At 37.4% G+C, this 20,257-nt stretch overlaps 1 protein-coding gene and 1 non-coding gene across 12 annotated transcripts in view; one reads left to right on the top strand and one right to left on the bottom strand.

The window, feature by feature from the left end:
• The window catches only part of CACNA2D1 (calcium voltage-gated channel auxiliary subunit alpha2delta 1), a 591,296-nt gene that overhangs the window by 440,989 nt on the left and 130,050 nt on the right, over positions 1-20,257 (bottom strand). The gene's annotated exons all lie outside the window — the stretch shown is intronic.
• LOC136311395 (small nucleolar RNA SNORA5) lies at positions 4,603-4,738 on the top strand. The gene has a single exon (XR_010726783.1). It is a non-coding gene; the product is annotated as a small nucleolar RNA SNORA5 (small nucleolar RNA).

Below are 20,257 nucleotides of genomic sequence, written 5' to 3'. Positions count from 1 at the left end.
AAATCATGATTATCTCTGGGTAAAAGGATTTAAAATATTTTTCAGTCTCATATTTATTACATTGAACATGTTTATTTCATAAATCAGAGACATATTACATTAAAATAAGAAGTGCTAAATGAAAATAAATCTGTATTATGTCAATGATTTCTACCCATTGTTTAAATATAATTTTAAGACAAAGTAGTATACATTCTTTTTTATTTTTATAAATATCTAATGATTCTATGAAAGAATATAAACCTTTCTAAAGAATCAGTTGAACAGTTAATGCTTAAGCCATTACATTTTCAATTTTAATGTTAATGTTTGTATATTTTACATCTGGGTCTCAAAGGGTCAAAGATTGCCAACATAGACAGGTAAATACTTTAATTTGTTTTATTTTATTTATTTTTTGTTATATTTGCCAACTTAGATTAGTTTAAAATTGAAAAAAAAAGTTATATTTGCTTCATCAATTTTTTACAAACAAATTAGGAAACTGTACTTGTGTTTAAAACATTAAAAGCCTTTCTGCCTCCAACCAGCTGTAAGTGCTGGCCATTAAAGAATGTGACAAAGCCAGATAATAGTGTCTCAGCTAATTCTTTCACACTCCAGGACAAGGTGACTTCTGGCAAAAACAATATATGTAGCTGTTTCTGAAGTCAGCATACCAAATATGTATAGTGAACATCACCACTACCTAGGAAGAATTCCTAAAAGATGAAACATTTAGTGAGGTATGTATGCTATTGGCAATCTTAAAGCTCCCGAAAGAAACGTTTTACTAGAACCTTTGCATGACACCATTTTCTTTAAAAAAAATATTAGAACCTTAGTTAATTTACTTGGTTCATATTTGGATAAGAAACAAATAATCACCTATTTTAATTTCTGATTTTAAACAGCAGACATTTCCTCCTGACTCGAAAAATATCCAATCACCTTAGCCACATGACACTTTGAGATGGTACAGAAATATCTCCAGTAACCTTCTCCCTCTCAATGATGATAATGCAACGGTTCAAAGCGAACATGACTGAGGGTAACATCAGCACCCTCTGATCTACCATCCACTTCATATTTCACTGTGGGGAAAAAGACAAATGTCTTTATTCTCCTGCTCGGGATGTGTAAGCATAGTATCTTCTTATGTAATAGAGTTTGTACTGGATAATCGATGAGGAAAAAGAGGTAGTTAAAAGAAATTCACAAATAAATTTGAATAGAAATTTTCATTTTCCTCTGAGAAATTTTGTCACAGATATCAAAAGTAACAAAAACTGTCGAGATTTGGATTTTCCCCATATTTACCTAAGGGTAACTTTAAAAGCAATGCTTTCCTACTAATTAATGACCTGGTAAGAATTTTGGAGAATTTGCAACTAGATAAAATATCCTAAAATATATACTTACAATGAAAAGCAATACAGATTTATACTTTGTTTTCTTAGTATTTTTCACATGGCTGCACTTAAGTATAAGAAACGAATACCATTTTGCCATTTAGTGACTGCAGCTGCACTTAGTGGGAGAGATGCTGAAAGCACACTGGCCCTTCTCCTCTGCTCTCCTCTCCTTGCTTCTCCTGAATCAGTCTGTCAAGCTATTTGCCTCTGCTGAATCAACCACCTACCAGAATCTCTAGGGAACTGGATCTACTGAGATTTGCATTAATTTTCTAGGGCTGCCATAGCTAAATACCATAGACCAGGTGGCTTAAACAATAGAAATTTATTAGCTCACAATTCTAGATGCTAGAAGTTCAATTTCATATTGTCAGGAAGGTTGATTTCTTCTTAGGTCTCTCTCCTTAACTTGTGGATAGCCGTCTTCTCTCATGTCCTTCTATGCTCTTCCTTCCGTGCTTGTCTGTCTTAATATCCTCTTCTTATAAGTATACCAGTCATAATGGATTAGGGCCCACCCTAATGACCTCATTTTAATTTTAAAGACCCTATCTCCAAGTAGCCACAGTCTAAGGAGCTAGAGTTTAGGTCTCCAACATATGAATTCAAGAAGAGACACAATTGAGTCCACAAAAGACACAAGAAGTAAAAACTTGTAAAGGGTGTCTTTCCTCAATGAGGTCAAACATTTACAGAACCGTGTGTATAAAGCCAGTATTAGGAAAGCAAGGTGAAAGATGCAAGAAGAGGTAGCATCTAGTATCTACACTGCTCACACCTGCACCCCATAGTTGGATGCAGTCCTCCACGAGTTTCTTTGCCTTCAAAAAGCCAAAAAAGATCATTTCAGTATCTTGTTTTATGTCATTTGGAGGGGAAGAAAGGTATACAGCACTTTGGGGAAATATAGGTGATTATATTATGACTGCATTTCTATTTGATCTAAAAACATTTCTGTGCACTTGAAATTATTTTTAAATTCTTTTAAAACAGAACCAATCAGAAGAGAAATAAAAGACAGAACTAAGTAAATAGGGTGTTTTCCTTGTTCTTTAAGAATGTATAGACAGCCTGACCAGGTGGTGGCGCAGTGGATAGAGCGTCGGACTGGGATGTGAAAGGACCCAGGTTCGAGACCCCGAGGTTGCCAGCTTGAGCGCGGGCTTATCTGGCTTGAGCAAAGAGCTCACCAGCTTAGACCCAAGGTCGCTGGCTCCAGCAGGGGGTTACTCGGTCTGCTGAAGGCCCGCGGTCAAGGCACATGTGAGAAAGCAATCAATGAACAACTAAGAAGTTGCAACGTGCAACGAGAAACTGATGATTGATGCTTCTCATCTCTCTCCGTTCCTGTCTGTCTGTCCCTGTCTATCTTTGCCTCTGTAAAAAAAAAAAGAGAAAAAAAAAAAAAAAAGAATGTACAGACAGACAGAGGGGTGACTGAAAGTTTTGTTACAACACAGGCCCCAAAATTCTTTTATCTTTCAATACCTGTAGGATTCTTGCAGTAGGTGTATTTCTATTACCAGCCTACTGTCCCAGGAAGGGCAGATAAAAATTTTAAGTCCAGAGAGAAGACCAAGTAAAATTATCAGAATATACTTTAGTAAAAAAGAATATTATAGACAGATAAACTCATGAACAGTAAATAAAAATAAAAAATGAGAATAAGTTCAGGAAGAAAAATCAAATCATGAGTTTGCATGAATTAAATATTAAGCAGATAAACTAAAGGCGAGGGTAATCATTGTGTGTATCTGAACTAGCAGCAAGAAAGTTCAAATGCAAGAAGTTCAAACTGAAAAAAATAAATTAAAAGAATGAAAATCATAAAGGAAAAGTTAAGAGATATGGAGAAGAGATCTAGGCAACTAAGCTAGCATGCAAATTATAAAATATTCTAAAGTAACATACAAACTTAACAGAACACATACGAAGAGCAATTGCCCGAAGCTGGAAAAGAGGACCTGAGTCTGAAAATCAGAACAGCTCACAGACTCATAGATAGCTGGATGAGAAATGACTCTCATCTAGGCATATCCTGCTAAGAAACTTCGTTTAAATTATTTTATTTTTCAGTTACAGTTGACATACTATTATATTAATTTCAGGTATACAACAAAGTGATTAAATGTTCACAAAATTTACAAAATGATTGCCCTAATAACTCTAGTACCCAACTGGCACCATACATAGTTATTACAATATAATTAACTATATTCCTTATGCCATATTTTACCTATTGTGACTGTTTTTATATCTGGCAATTTGTACATCTTAATTCCTTCCCCTTGTTCACCCTCCACCTCACTGACCTTCCCTCTGCAACCATCAATGTGTTCTCTGTATCTATGAGTTTGTTACTGGGTTTTTTGTTGTTGTTCATTTATTTTATTTATTAGACACCACACACAAATGAAATTATAAAATTATTTAAGTCCCAGAAGGAGTAAAGCTTTTACAAGCTTTGAGAAATAGTGAACGTGTTGAACTCAGAGAAAAAAGCCAACATTCAGAGTGACCCTACACATCTCATCTGAAGCCTAGTGGACAGAAGACAGTGGGATACTACCCACACAATACTGAGAGACAAGACTGCAGTGTAAGGGATGAAGATATCTGGGAACATAAAATTAAATGCTTAAAAAATACTCTTGAGGCCCTGGCCGGTTGGCTCAGCAGTAGAGCGTCGGCCTGGCGTGCGGGGGACCCGGGTTCGATTCCCGGCCAGGGCACATAGGAGAAGCGCCCATTTGCTTCTCCACCTCCCCCCCCTTCCTCTCTGTCTCTCTCTTCCCCTCCCGCAGCCAAGGCTCCATTGGAGCAAAGATAGCCCGGGCGCTGGGGATGGCTCCTTGGCCTCTGCCCCAAGCGCTAGAGTGGCTCTGGTCGCAGCAGAGCGACGCCCCAGAGGGGCAGAGCATCGCCCCCTGGTGGGCAGAGCGTCGCCCCTGGTGGGCGTGCCGGGTGGATCCCGGTCCGGCGCATGCGGGAGTCTGTCTGACTGTTTCTCCCCTTTCTAGCTGCAGAAAAATACAAAAAAAAAATACTCTTGAACCAAAAGGGACATACTCTCAAGGATATTCTAATACAAAATAATCTCTTAAAGTTGTATTAATAGAACTGAGAAAGATAAGACATGTAGAAATAAACAGAGCATCCATGCAGAGATCCAGGACATGTTATTTGGGTCATTAAGAAAACAGGGGACCACAGCCACGTCAAATTCAGCCCCTGCTCCCCCCTCAGCAGGGGCTGGCCCAGATGGCTGCTACAGCAAGCTCCACCGCTCATGGGCTCTGGGTTCCTGCCCTGGAACCTGGGGATAAGTTTAGCTGTGGGAAGGAAGGAAGGAAGGAAGGAAGGAAGGAAGGAAGGAAGGAAGGAAGGAAGGAAGGAAGGAAGGAAGGAAGGAAGGAAGGAAGGAAGGAAGGAAGGAAGGAAGGAAGGAAGGAAGGAAGGAAGGAAGGAAGGAAGGAAGGAAGGAAGGAAGGAAGGAAGGAAAGAAGGAAAGAAGGAAAGAAGGAAAGAAGGAAAGAAAGAAAACAGGGGAAAGGAAAAAAGTCATGAATGGATTAAAAATAAAAATGCCTGACCAGGCAGTGGTACAGTGGATAGCACTGATCTGGGACTTGAAGACCCAGGGTCGAAATGCTGAGGTCACTGACTTGAGCACAGGCACACCAGCTTGAGCTCAAGGTCTCCGGCTTAAGAGTGGGACATCAGATATGACCCCATGGTCACTGGCTCAGCTGGAGCCCCAGTCAAGGCACATAAGAAGCAATCAATGAAAAACTAATGTGTCACAACAAGTTGATGCTTCTCATCTCTCTCCCTTCCTGTCTGTATGTCCCTATCTGTCTCTCTTTTTCTCTCTAGAATAAAATGAAAGGAAGGAAGAAAGGAAGGGAGAGAAAGAGCGAGAGAGAGAGAAATAGAGCGAGAGAGAAAGAAGGGAGGGATGGAGGGAAGATGGGAGGGAGAGAGAGAGAGAAAGAAAGAGAGAAAGAGAGACAAGGAAGGAAGGAAGGAAAGAGGGAAGGAAAGAAGGCAGGCAGAACACACAAATTATCACATGAAAAAATGAAAAACAAAAAACAATTTTATCAGAGTAGGAATAAAAAAAACAAAGCCCTAAAAAAAGAGTAAGAGGTAGCACTTTGTTAAGCAATAAACAGTGACATGAAAAAACAAAATTGATTTTCTTTTAGTCATAAAGTTAAGTATGAATGAACTGAATTCTGCCAATAAAAGGCAAATTATCATATTAGATCAAATATTAAGAATCAATTATATATTGTTTAAAAGAAATATCTTTGCCCTGGCCGGTTGGCTCAGTGGTAGAGCATCGGCCTGGCGTGCAGAAGTCCCGGGTTCGATTCCCGGCCAGGGCACACAGAAGAAGCGCCCATCTGCTTCTCCACCCCCCCTCCTCGTTCCTCTCTGTCTCTCTCTTCCCCTCCCGCAGCCAAGGCTCCATTGGAGCAAAGATGGCCCGGGCGCTGGGGATGGCTCCTTGGCCTCTGCCCCAGGTGCTACAGTGGCTCTGGTCACGACAGAGCGACGCCCCGGAGGGGCAGAGCGTCGCCCCCTGGTGGGCGTGCGGGGTGGATCCCGGTCGGGCGAATGCGGGAGTCTGTCTGACTGTCTCTCCCCGTTTCCAGCTTCAGAAAAATACAAAAAATAATAATAATAAAATAAATAAATAAATAAATAAATAAAATATCTTTTTTAAAAGTTTTAAAATTAAAATGTTGCAAATAAAAGGAAAGATAAAGCTATGCCTCCACCAAAACAAACAAACAAACAAACAAAAAGTCAGGTGAAATGATACTACAAGATTAATTAGATTTTTTAAAATTCACCTGTTTAATTAATAAAATGCTACCCTCTATTGATGACATGAAGAAGATGAGGACATTAAAGATTCTAGAAAATTAAATATTGAATCAGAGATAATACAATCATTACTGTATTTTACACATTGCTAATCCTATATAAAACCAATTAATATCCACAAATATTAGAATTAATCAAAATGTAACCTGTTCTCTCATTTTTTTTATTCAGTTATGGTTAATCAGAGATTTCACTTTGTAAAGAATAAACAGTAATTTTAATTAATTCCTAAATCAATGTCACCAGGTGGGAAGCATTTTTTTTTTTAAATACTTGTTGCATAGTATGGAGATTCCAGGTACAGAAAAACTGATCAGAGAGCCTCAAAAATCAAATATGTATTTTAGCTGACAAATAACAATATTGCTTATGTTTTTAAATCTATACTTATGTTTTAAATAGAAGCATCAAGAAATACAAAATGAAAAAGATAATAAATAGGGTAGTTTTAATTTTTTATATTATAACAACTTAACTTAAACATTTAAAGTAACTACTTCAAGCAAATTTAACACATTTTCTGCATCATTTATGGGGCAGATCCATTCTTCATATGATATCTTTCACCGAGTACTGCTTGTTGTTATTCAGGTTTATGTTTTTGATAACTCAATTCTTTCCTTTCATTGCTAATTGAATTTCTAAACACTAATCTAATTATTTCTTCTCAAATTAAAACTGAAAAAAAAATTAATATAAAATATCCTCAACCTTAAAACACCCCCAAAATCTAATGAAGAGAAAAATTCAGTTCCTGAAGAAAACATGCCCAGCCCTGGCCAGATGCTCAGGTGGTTGGAGGCTGTCCCAAAGCGCAGAGGTTGCCAGTTCAATCCCCGGTCAGGGCACACACAGGAGCAGATCAATTGATATGTTCCTGTCTGTCTTTCCCTCTCTCCCTTCCTCTCTTTCTAAAATCAATAAAGTAAACATTAAAAAAGAAAGAAAAAAGAAAACAAGCCCAGAAGTGTTTTTCTTCCCCTCTCTAAAATAATGAGAATCAAATACAAAAGGATGATTTTCTATTTGACTAGAAAAGGAAACCAAAGCAACTGGATCAGGATTTAATATACAAATCAAGTATCTGATTCAGTAGTACTTGACCAGGTCACCCCACAACGCAAATCAGAACTGAACATACCAATGTCATCGAGGGCACGCCGGACAACTAACTCACGCTAGTTGAATTTTATACAATTTTTAAACATAACCTGTACCATACAAATGATTCTGCATTTATTAAGCTACCAAGTCTTTTGGAGCTCACTGCTTCTTAAAACGCATTCATTATTCTCCCCTTTAAGTTTAAGCACTGTCACTAAATGGAGAAGTGGGAAATTACTATCGTCACACTAACACAACAAAAACGTACACTGCCAGCTCCCTTTGTCACGGACGCCTCCTTCTGTGGCAATAAAACACTGGCAGATCATAGGGATAATTCCCCTGTGTGTGCAGCTGAGAGGAAAAGTATAGCTTGCCTTGACAGGAACTGCCTTTAAGTCTTTAAACTGTCCTCCTTCTAGTGTTTATTCCATGTGCCTTCTGTGCGGCTGAGAAACGCAGCTTCGAATCAGTGAGCTCGGCCGAAGTACTTCGGGGAGAGCCTCGAAGGATCTTTGCGGTAACTAAAATACATTAACTTTCCTCAGGGCAGACGTGAGGTGCCACTTGCTGCTCCTTAATATGCCGATTTAGCTTCCAACAGTGACAGGGCAATTGGTGTGAAATGTCAGAGACCGACCAGACACTACGATTTAGTGAAGAGAAATGTTATCATGGAACTGCAGTAACATTAACAGCACTGACTGTCCAGGCTGACTGGCAGACATTTGGCACAATTGAAATTATAGAAAGAGCTACCCCCCCATCCAAATTCCCAAAAGAGAGCATCATGTTCAAAATTATAAATCTCCAGTAAACCATTACTGGAGGCAAATGAATGATAGTGGACACATTAAATACTTACAAATTTTAGAAAGAATGAAAATTCTGAGTTTTTAAAGTTCTTTGTACTCTACTAGGTAAACTCAGCTGGCCTCCATATTTTCCCTTTCCCACTCCCATAATGCAGCCGCGCCTCCTTTAATGGCGCAACAGTCTTGTCCTTTAACTGTATACTATTCCTTGAATGTCTCACTATTTGTAATTAAAGTTGGTTAATTTAAATATACCTTAAGTATTAACTGCAAGTGATTCACTTAGTTCTGCATCTTTGACGATAACCAACAATATAGGTGTTAGTAAAATTTACTTCTTGAAATACTATCTAAATGAGACAGACAATATAAAAAAGTCATTGGTCTCACTGGATGTAATTGTGTGAATAACTTCATGGCTTTTAAGCTCAAGAGTTTAGAAATAAGAACCATTCTAATTAATTTTGATCTTTATGCCACATCTGCATGTATTGCTATATAGACAGTTTCCTTAACACACTCCCAAAATATATTCACTGTGGTACAGAAGGTCCAGCACACTGTGTAAATTCTCCAAAATAGTTGGTTTTCATATATAAACTCAAGTAAGTCCACTAAGCTTCATAAAAACATTTAGATTTTATTATCTCTGTCTCCATCACCAGACAACCACACATTTTCCTATAAATATTTAATGCATTACCAGTAATAGTAACACTAGAAGATAGAAAGGCAAGAGCCTCTCCTTTGTCCCTCCAACCTTCCTTCTCTTTTAGCCTTTCTCTTTTTACATTGTATTACAATTGAAGTAAGCTATCATTCCCCCTTCTTTTGTATAGCATATCTTACATAAAATAAAACGTGATAATATATCAGCTTATTTTGAAACAAAAATACCATTCTAGAACTACATGACCTTGGGTGATATACTTAAACCTTTCTAATCCATAATTTTTCACCTTATCACACTGAAGAGAAAGAAGTTGGGGGTGAGGTCAAAATGAAAGAAAAAGAGGAGGCGGAGGAGAGGAAGAGAAAGGGAAGAAATTATTAAATGAAATAATACATATAAAATACTCAGCAGAGTACCTGACATAATAAATACAAGGCAGAGTGAGGACAAATGCTGCTGATGTAAAGTTGGGGAATTAAATGGATCTGGATTCAAATCCTTAGATAAAAAATCTCTATAAAATAGAGATAATATTAATATCAGGTGCTTAGTACATATTATAAGCACTTAATTAATTATTGTTGTTACTTTTCTCCTATGTTGCATAAGGTATTTGTTATTTTTTAAACATTTTAATGTTTAATCCTTAATATACCATCATTCTTTATGAGAAATTGTGAAGATTATTTTCATTTTAATGGTTAGAATTTGTAAGTCAAAATATAGTGACTAAGAAAGGTCTCAGAAACTACGTAATTTTACAATATACTTTGATCTTGTTATTTTATTTTATTTTATTTTTGTACTTTTCTGAAGCTGGAAACGGGGAGACAGACAGACACCCGCACGCGCCCCACCCGGCAAGCCCACCAGGGGGCGATGCTCTGCCCATGGGGGGGGGGGTCGCTCTGTCACTACCAGAGCCATTCTAGCGCCTGAGGCAGAGGCCACGGAGCCATCCCCAGCGCCTGGGCCATCTTTGCTCCAATGGAGCCTTGGCTGCGGGAGGGGAAGAGAGAGACAGAGAGGAAGGAGAGGGGGAGGGGTGGAGAAGCAGATGGGCGCTTCTCCTGTGTGCCCTGGCCGAGAATCGAACCCGGGACTTCTGCACGCCAGGCTGACGCTCTACCACTGAGCCAACCGGCCAGGGCCGATTTTGTTATTTTAAAAATGCCCATCTGAGAGGGAAAAATCAATGTATGTATGCCAAGTTATTTCATGAAAATGAACACTTCTTCAAGAGTTGAACTTGCTTCTGAGAACTGCTGGCAAAACTGGCTACTGAACATCTACATTTTAAAGAAATGTTCTAAGTACATAAATATCATACTAGATGATTTATTTCTTTTCCATTTTAAAGGTCTCATTATGTTGTTGTGCTGGAGAAAATAACGGCATAGGCAGTAATGTGTAGGGCAGTAAATTCTCTGTAAACCTTCTTGTAGAAAATGAGTCATTATTATTATTTATTATTGAACTTTTAAGTTGGCTGACCTAGAATTTCTAAGAAAAGACAGTGTAAACAATCAGAGGTGATTGGTTTGTCAGGCAACAAAAGAATGACATTTATAGGAGTAGCTGTAATTGGGGAGTAATGAGTCCTGGGACTAAATAGATAAATTAATCAGAGAAAGAATAGACAGTCTTTTGGAAATAATTCCTCAGCTGTCAAGACACACGTTGGTGTTTGCTCTTAACTGGGCTTTTCTGGTGTCATCTGCCCCAGAACACAAGGTCTGCCGACAGCAGGATCCCTGCCCACAGTGCGGCATGCGGCCATGCTGCCCAAGGCTGGGGTAAACATGCAAGTCAGTGCACATGAGCAGGTACACGTACTCAGTAACCAGAGCTCTTAGGCTGAATATTCTTTTAAACAAATAAATCTAGAAAACAGATGTTTGTCCTAGCCAGTCTGTTAATTTTGAACTGATTATGTTGCCAAAAACAAAGGCACTAATCTGTAGAGAACAATTTTGACATAATTATAATAATTAAAAACATACCTATTATTTAAAATTAAGTCCTGCTTACAGAACCATATTTAAATTATTATACTGGGCCAAATACAACCTGGTCATTCCCACATAAGTTTTCAGAATCCTTGTTATTTAAAAACAAATAAAGAAAATAGAGAGAAGGATGTCATAGAAAGATTAAAGACTGTTCCATTAAAAGAAAATATAAATAATGCCCATCTGCTTTTGACTCAACCATTCCACTTACCATATATAACTTAATTCTATTAAAATAATCAAATGTTTTCCTGTATACTAAAGATGTGTATTGTTGTTTGTATCTATGAGATGCAGATATTAACTAAACTTATTGTGGTAATCATTTCATGATACATGTAAGTCAAATCATTATGCTGCATACCTTATATGTACATACTGCTATAGGTCAATTATATCTCAGTATAACTCTGATCTTCAGACACAATAACACACCTACCTCCTAAGGTTGTTCTGAAGATTAAATTTGATTATACATGTAAAGCACTTAACATAATGTCTGGAAGGAATGACCGCTCGGCCGCTGAGAATCATTATTTGTCAAGAACACTGATCTATGAGTTTATGATGGTTCCTATCACCACCCCCAACACCCTCTCCCCCCTCCACACGCACAAACAAAATGAGATATTCTCATAAGGAGGATGCTAGTCAAATTTTAATTTACATGGAGAACAGAAAATAAAATGCATTTAAATTAGACAAGGACATGTACATTAGAAATAATTTCTTGAACACCAAGCTAAATAATAATAATTGAGTAGTACAGTTGTGGAAGCTTAATTATTGAATATATTTCAACAACAGGTAATTCCCTAAGCTTTGTGGTTTAGACATTTACCTGCTTGAGAGGTCAGAAAAATGAATTCCCAAAATTCCTTCAAGATTTATGATTCTATGATATTTTAATTAAATTAACAGGGCATTCCATCATTCTAATGGCAAACTGTGTCAGGGAATCTTAAGGAAAGCACAGAGAGCTCATTTTTATTAATGCAATTCTTGATTTTATAAGCTCTAAAAATATATCAATAGAGTCTAAATAACTTCTATGTATTAAAAAAAAGAAAAGCTGTGGTGTTGAGTATCTCATATAGGGCTTCTGTCTTCATGATGCATAGTAAAAGTTAGACAGTGAATGCACAGAAGAGTTAGATGTTTGCAATTCTGTGGAAGGACAATGAGGGGTTAATAAGCAAAAGCAAAAACAAAACATCAATGCATTAAAAATAAAGTTAAGAACATTTAGGAATCAGAACACTACCTGAAGTTCAGCTGTATAAAGCTTCCATAGTGCTTCCCATCAGCAAACACTACTGATCAGACCATTTCCACTTTCACGGTCGCTGTGGAGTTCTAGCTAGATTGCACTGAGTGGATCCAAGAGGCTAGCCTTGTATTAGCACTGTTCCTCTATATTTATTTATACCAAACACCATTTACTAGCACATTCTTATCAGGGCATGTCCACAGTTCTGTTGAGACAAGGTTGCAATTTTGTAAAATGGAAGTAGAGTGAATTATGGATTTGTTTGCCTCATCTGGTATTATATTTTTAACAACCATCCTAGGTTTCATAGACTCTCAAGTCACTGATAAAGTTTGATGACTACCATCATAGAGAAAGCACTACCATCATAGAGAAAGCACTGTATGAATAGTTAAAAATCCCATGTCCAAATCCAGATCTACCACTCATCAATTGTGTGCATGGGTGGGCCAGCCTTATGGGTGTGTAACTTTTGCAGTTAGATAGGGCCCTTCACTCAGGTGGACCACGCAGTTGGTTTAGTGCTCTGCTGTGGCCATCTTGAAATTCTTAATCACTTTTTAAGAAAGGCCTCATATTTTCATTTCGTAAGTCACTTCACCTAATTCTCATTTTACTCAATGCAATAAAAAACCCCAACACTCTCTTTTACCCTAATTTTTGCTAGTGCTAGGTTATCAGAGCATACATTATCTTTGTCAAACTGCCAATACAGTAATGCTCTTGTTGATATTTTAAATATTACCTTCTGGCCTGAGCAGGTGGTAGCACAGTGGATAGAGCATCAGACTGGGACACAAAGGACCCAGGTTCAAAACCCCTAGGTCTCCAGCTTGAGTGCAGACTCAACCGGCTTGAGTAGGGGCTCACCAGCTTGAGCGTGGGGGTCACTGGCTTGAGTGTGGGATCATAGACATGATACATGGTCACTGGCTTGAGCCCAAAGGTCGCTGGTTTGAAGCCCAAGGTTGCTGGCTTGAGCCCAAGGTCGATGGCTTGAGCAAGGGGTCACTCACTCTGCTGTAAGTGCCCTGGTCAAGGCACAAATGACAAATTAATCACTGAACAACTAAGGTGCCACAATGAAGAATTGATTCTCATCTCTCTCTCTTCCTGTATGTCCCTATCTCTCTGACTCTCTCTGTCTCTGTTAAATAAATAAATAAATAGATAGATAGATAAATAAATAAAATATTACTTTCTGATCTTATAGAATCAAGTCAACTCAAGACTATGAGAATCACATTCCCAAAAAGATTTCTTTTATTAGAGAGTGTCTGTAATTGTTGCATAGAATCTTTCCTTGTCTGAATATCTTCCATTAAAAAATTAGGTGCACTTTAGCATTAATTGTGCTCTCCATCTTCAAGATATGTTTGGCTTACAGGTTTTCCCCAACATGTCTTTGTTCATACAGCTTTTTTAGTGTAAACACTACTTGTGGGGGAGGGACAAAGATCTCTCTAGCACTTAGCAATTTACAACAGAAGGTGCTTTTTAAAAACACTTTACTATGAACATTTAAATAATATATGAATCAAAACAGAATGTTATAAAAATTAAAACACTGGATGTGGTAGAGAGTTGTAGCATAGTTACAGGTATATGGATCTGTCGTGTCCATCTTAGTAATTTAAGAGATTCTAGACAGCACTTAAGTGTTCTACCTTCTCCTCAGTTTGGGTCCAGATTCCTATCATTATAATGAGAGATTTAAAAGTTTACGGAGATGCTACTAAAGTGTGTAACCTGAGAGAGGAAATGCGGTGTGGTGTGATATGTATAGAGATTTCCATTTAACATGTCACCAAATGATATAAAAAATGCAGACATCTCTCCCATTTAAACAAGAAAAGAACATTTAAAACAAAATAAGATGTTGTGAGTAAAAATTCTGATAGCCGATCAAATGAAAAAAACATAATGTATTTATCTCAATCAACACCCTCAACCAACTTTTTAAATTCTAAGTAAAACAGTAAAATATATACTCATATAAAGGTATGTTGATAAATTTAAGAAACTCTCCTAATAGAGTATAAAGTGCTACATGTATCACTTCTTACTGAAACGCTGAGTAGAGCTGTTAAGGCACAGGTGTTTGTAGACTGACCTGGCCCTCTCAGTGCCAGCAGAAACATGGACATCTCCTTGGCTGGCATCTAGCCTGTTCTTCAAAGCATCTATCTACATGTCATTCTGATGTTCTACTAGCTGTATTTGGAATGTAAATCAAGACTCTTCCCAGACAGATATTACTTTGTTAAAAAATACTGAATTTGGAGGTTGTATATGTAAATAGTTGCCTTGTAAGCATCAGCAAAAAAACAAACCAAGAAACAAAAATATCTTATTGAGAAATCTGCATATTTTGTGAAACTTGGATTTCAAAAATGAAGAGGAATTCTATTATGAAACCATCAACTGGAAGACAGTCTGCAGGCTATGTATGTCTTTTTTACTTAGTGCTGCGCTATGCTCTAAGCAGGTGGTAGATGCTACAAGACAAACAAAACAAATGACAATGCAACTTCATATAACTTAAATCAACTAGTACTATGGGGCCAATTAAAGGCATACTTAATGTTGCTTATTTAGTTATAATAGTTATATGTCACCTGTACAGAGAGATCTGATTGTACTAAACAAACAACAAAATATATTTTGGCTAAGATTAGTGAGACATCATAGAAGTGAGAAATATGATGCATATAGCTCAAAACTATAATAGATAACCTGAAAATCCCAGATTTCTCACTCTGTATAGGACTTGGTCAAGAAATTAAATCTGAGTTTCAGTTGAGGTACTGTGAAGATGAAATGAGTTATTGTGTTAAGTTTTAAAACTAATAAAAGCTGCACAAGAAACACCAAGAACTTTGTATTATACATAAGTGGATTTAAATTACTTGCTAGCTTATAAAATTGGACAAATTTTTAATTACTTGAGCCTTAATTTTTCTCATCTTTAAAATGCAAGTAAATTATTTTGCAGAATAGAAATTGTGTTAAAAATATAGGAAAAGAACCTAGCAAAAAGTGTTTGGATCACTATAGACATTCAATAAATGCTAATTATCAATTTCCTCCTTATCATTAAAACTTCAAAATCTTTCACTCTTCTTCATTTAAATGTCCTGCTCAGCCTGACCAGGCGGTGGTGCAGTGGATAGAGCGTTGGACTGGGATGCCGAGGACCCAGGTTCGAGACCCCGAGGTCACCAGCTTGAGTGGGAGCTCATCTGGTTTGAGCAAAAGCTCACCAGCTTGGACCCAAGGTCACTGGCTTGAGCAAGGGGTTACTCGGTCTGCTGAAGGCCCGTGGTCAAGGTACATATGAGAAAGCAATCAATGAACAACTAAGGTGTCGCGATGTGCAACGAAAAACTAATGATTGATGCTTCTCATCTCTCCGTTCCTGTCTGTCCCTGTCTATCCCTCTCTCTGACTCTCTGAAAAAAAAAAAAAAAAAAAGAAGAAGAAATGTCCTGCTCATTCACTCAGGCCTACACCTTACTACCACCCGGAACTTTTAATTCCCTAAATTTATATCATGTACTACAATTGCTTATTTCTCCACTGTTCCCTATAAACCTATACTTTATCCACCTGAAATGGTCAACTTTCTTGTACTCCTAATTCTTGGCCATTACCAGATCCTACCTATCATAGTTAATGATTTCAAATATTTCAACTCTCATTGACTAATTCTTAAGTGTCCTTGATGTTTACAAAATTTGCTCTGCCAATCCTCGATCTAAGATGGATTCAACAATCTTTTCATTCTTCTACTGTTAAAGCCTTGTTGGAGAAAGCTGACTTGATTATGCATATAATCATATTAAGGGAGTGGGGCCCTATGTTATAAAACCAAATGAAAGCAATGTTTTCCTTTCTTTTCTCTGCTTCTTAAAATGAATTTTCTCTAGGCTTTCTTCACTAAAACTCACCTAAATCTTGAAAAGGTCTTGACATAAACACCAGCTTTTTGAACAAACATTTAAGTCAGAGTACAACAATTTTGTACAGAGAGGCAAAAACTATTATTTCTTATCACCCTTGTAGTCAGCGCTTACCTAGTGAGATAGACAGAGAAGTAATAGAATGGGCATTCTGGAAATCTCTTGAGGTACCTACCTCCACATTTCTTGTTACATGAGAGAAAATAAACCTGTAATCTATTCAAATCACCCTTTAGTTGGCTTATCCATTACTCATATTGAAACACAGTTTTAAGCCTTACACGTTCTAGAACTTTTCCATGCAACACTGTGTATACAACTTTTCCATACAACACTGTTTATACCTAAAAAAAATCTGTTAATTAATGAAAATATCTAATTTTGATTAAAATAAAAAGTCTAAGCTTAATTTAAAATTCATTTGTACTTCCAATATTAGCTTAGTACTGCTCCAGGCTGAGGAACTTCAGGAGTTTCTGATGAGGAGTGTGGTAAACTCACGCTCTGAGCCTTGCCTCCTGGTCGCATCTTGATAGTTCTTCCCAGTCCACAGTGCAGATCTCAGCAGTGGCACTATGAGAAAGCTGGCAGTGCACAGCCCTATTTTGGCTGTAATTGTGTGTTGGTATGCTCTGAGACTCGTGGATGTTCAGACTGACTTATTCCTCTCTTGGGGTGCTGTCCTGCATTGTTGGGAAATACCCAGAACATCTCCTGACAAAGCCACACTCCCGGCTGCCATTGATGCCCTGCACCTCAGTTCCCATCTGATCTCAGTGCGTCTACCCGCCCTCCGCGGCGCTGGCTTTGCCGCGGGCAGAGCGCCCTTGGATAAAGTCCCAAGCCAGCTCCATTCAGTAAGGCTCCCTCTGCTTTGCTCTGCGTGTAGCTTGTGCCCAGTGGAGTCACCTTCCATTGCACAGGCATCTCCAGCCTCAGCACTTTCTTTTTAGCATCCAGAAGCATGTATCAAATCCAAATAAATAAAAGTAATCTCAGTTTGGCAAAACAAACAGTGGATTACCTAGTCCTTTTAGCACTCAGACTAAAAAGGAAATAAATTATAAGTAATCTGAGTAATCTTCTCAAAACATTTCTATTAAGATTAAACAGAGAGATGAGTGACGTCACGGAAATGGCGCCGTGAGAAGCGCGTCCGACAGCTCTCCCCTAAATCACAACAAATTTATCAACTAGAAACAGAAAAATTTATCCTCGGAGCATTCCAGAGTTCCACACAAACTGAAAGCAAAAGGACTGTTATCACTTGAATCTGAGAGACGAGGGTGTGGAGGAAGCTACCGCAGCAGCAACGCTCATTCAAGCCACGAGGGAGTGCGCCTGTGTGCTATCAATAAGACCACCCTCAGATGCCGATAAGAAAGAGGAAATCAAATATTATGGATACAAAAGAAAGAGAGGTAACACAAATAGATGTGGAAAAATCTATGGAGAAAAGACTTAACATATTGGAAGCCTTGGAGCTAAATGACAGAGAATTTAAAATAGAAATCTTAAAAATACTCAGAGATATACAAGAAAACACAGAAAGGCAATATAGGGAGATCAGAAAACAATTCAATGAACACAAAGAATATATTACCAAGGAAATTGAAACTATAAAAACAAATCAAACAGAAATGAAAAACTCAATTCACGAGCTGAAAAACGAGGTAACAAGCTTAGCTAACAGAACAGCCCAGATTGAAGATAGGATTAGTGAAATAGAAGACAAACAACTTGAGGCACAACAGAGAGAAGAAGAAAGAGACTCAAAAATAATAAAAAATGAGAAAGCCCTACAGGAATTGTCTGACTCCATCAGAAAGAATAACATAAGAATAATAGGTATATCAGAGGGAGAAGAGAAAGAAAATGGAATGGAGAATATACTCAAACAAATAATAGACGAGAACTTCCCAAGCCTGTGGAAGGAACTAAAGCCTCAAATTCAAGAAGCAAACAGAACACCAAGTTTTCTTAACCCCAACAAACCCACTCCAAGGCACATCATAATAAAGATGACACAAACCAATGACAAAGAAAAAATTCTCAAGGCAGCCAGGGAAAAGAAGAGTACAACATATAAAGGAAGGCCTATTAGATTATCATCAGATTTCTCAGCAGAAACTCTACAAGCTAGAAGAGAGTGGACCCCAATATTTAAAGCCCTGAAAGAGAGGAACTTTCAGCCAAGAATACTATACCCATCAAAGCTATCCTTCAAGTATGAAGGAGATATAAAAACATTCACAAATACAGAAAAGATGAGAGAATTTATCAACAGAAAGCCCCCACTCCAGGAAATACTAAGGGGGGTTTTCCAACCAGATTCAAAGAACAAAAGAAAACAACACCACAAGTAACAGCTCCACCAAGAACACAATAAAACCAAACTTAAACTGTGACAACAAAGGAAAAAAAGGGGGGAGAGGATGGAGATTAACAGTAGCAAAGGATGATGAAGTGCAGAAATACTTATAAGATAGGGTACTACAATGAATATGGTAGGTACCCTTTTCATTACTTAATGGTAACCACCCTTAAAAAAACCACCACAAAAACACTTGACTTAAAAAAGGGAGCAACAGAGGAAAGAAGTATGGAACACAAACAAACAAAAACAAATGATAGAAAAACAAAAGAGAAGAATCAAACTAGATACAAAACTAACAGAAAGCAATTTATAAAATGGCAGTAGGGAACACACAAGTGTCAATAATTACACTAAATGTAAATAGATTAAACTTACCAATAAAAAGACACAGAGTAGCAGAATGGATTAAAAAAGAAAATCCAACTATATGCTGCCTACAAGAAACACATCTAAGCAACAAGGATAAAAACAAATTCAAAGTGAAAGGCTAGAAAACAATATTCCAAGCAAACAACACCCAAAAAAAAGCAGGTGTAGCAATACTCATATCTAATAATGCTGACTACAAGACAGAAAAAGTACTCAGAGACAAAAATGGTCATTTCATAATGATTAAGGGGAAGTTGAATCAAGAAGACATAACAATCCTTAATATATATGCACCAAACCAAGGAGCACCAAAATATATAAGACAGCTACTTATTGACCTTAAAACAAAAACTAACAAAAATAAAATCATACTTGGAGACCTCAATACACCGCTGACAGCTCTAGATCGGTCATCCAAACAGAGAATCAATAAAGATATAGTGGCCTTAAACGAAATACTAGAACACCTGGATATGATAGGCATCTACAGGACACTTCATCCCAAAGCGACAGAGTATACATTTTTCTCTAGTGTACATGGAACATTCTCAAGAATTGACCATATGTTGGGCCACAAAGACAATATCAGCAAATTTAGAAAAATTGAAATTGTACCAAGCATATTTTCTGATCATAAAGCCTTGAAACTAGAATTCAACTGCAAAAAAGAGGGGGAAAAACCCACAAAAATGTGGAAACTAAACAACATACTTCTAAAAAATGAATGGGTCAAAGAAGAAATAAGCGCAGAGATCAAAAGATATATACAGACAAATGAAAATGAAAATACGACATATCAGAATCTCTGGGACGCAGCAAAAGCAGTAATAAGAGGAAAGTTCATATCACTTCAGGCCTATATGAACAAACAAGAGAGAGCCGAAGTAAACCACTTAACTTCACACCTTAAGGAACTAGAAAAAGAAGAACAAAGACAACCCAAAACCAGCCGAAGAAAGGAGATAATAAAAATCAGAGCAGAAATAAATGAAATAGAGAACAGAAAAACTATAGAAAAAATCAATAAAACAAGGAGCTGGTTCTTTGAAAAGATCAACAAAATTGACAAACCCTTGACAAGACTCACCAAGGAAAAAAGACACAGGACTCAAATAAATAAAATCCAAAATGAAAGAGGAGAGATTACCACAGACATCATAGAAATACAAAGAATTATTGTAGAATACTATGAAAAATTATATGCCACCAAATACAACAATCTAGAAGAAATGGATAAATTCCTAGAACAATACAACCTTCCTAGACTGAGTCATGAAGAAGCAGAAAGCCTAAACAGACCAATCAGCAGGGAGGAAATAGAAAAAACTATTAAAAATCTCCCCAAAAATAAAAGTCCAGGCCCAGACGGTTATACTAGTGAATTC

The sequence above is a fragment of the Saccopteryx bilineata genome, chromosome 7 (assembly GCF_036850765.1).
Source record: "Saccopteryx bilineata isolate mSacBil1 chromosome 7, mSacBil1_pri_phased_curated, whole genome shotgun sequence".
NCBI classification, from domain to species: Eukaryota; Metazoa; Chordata; class Mammalia; order Chiroptera; family Emballonuridae; genus Saccopteryx; species Saccopteryx bilineata.
This window is presented reverse-complemented; position numbering and strand designations above follow the sequence as displayed.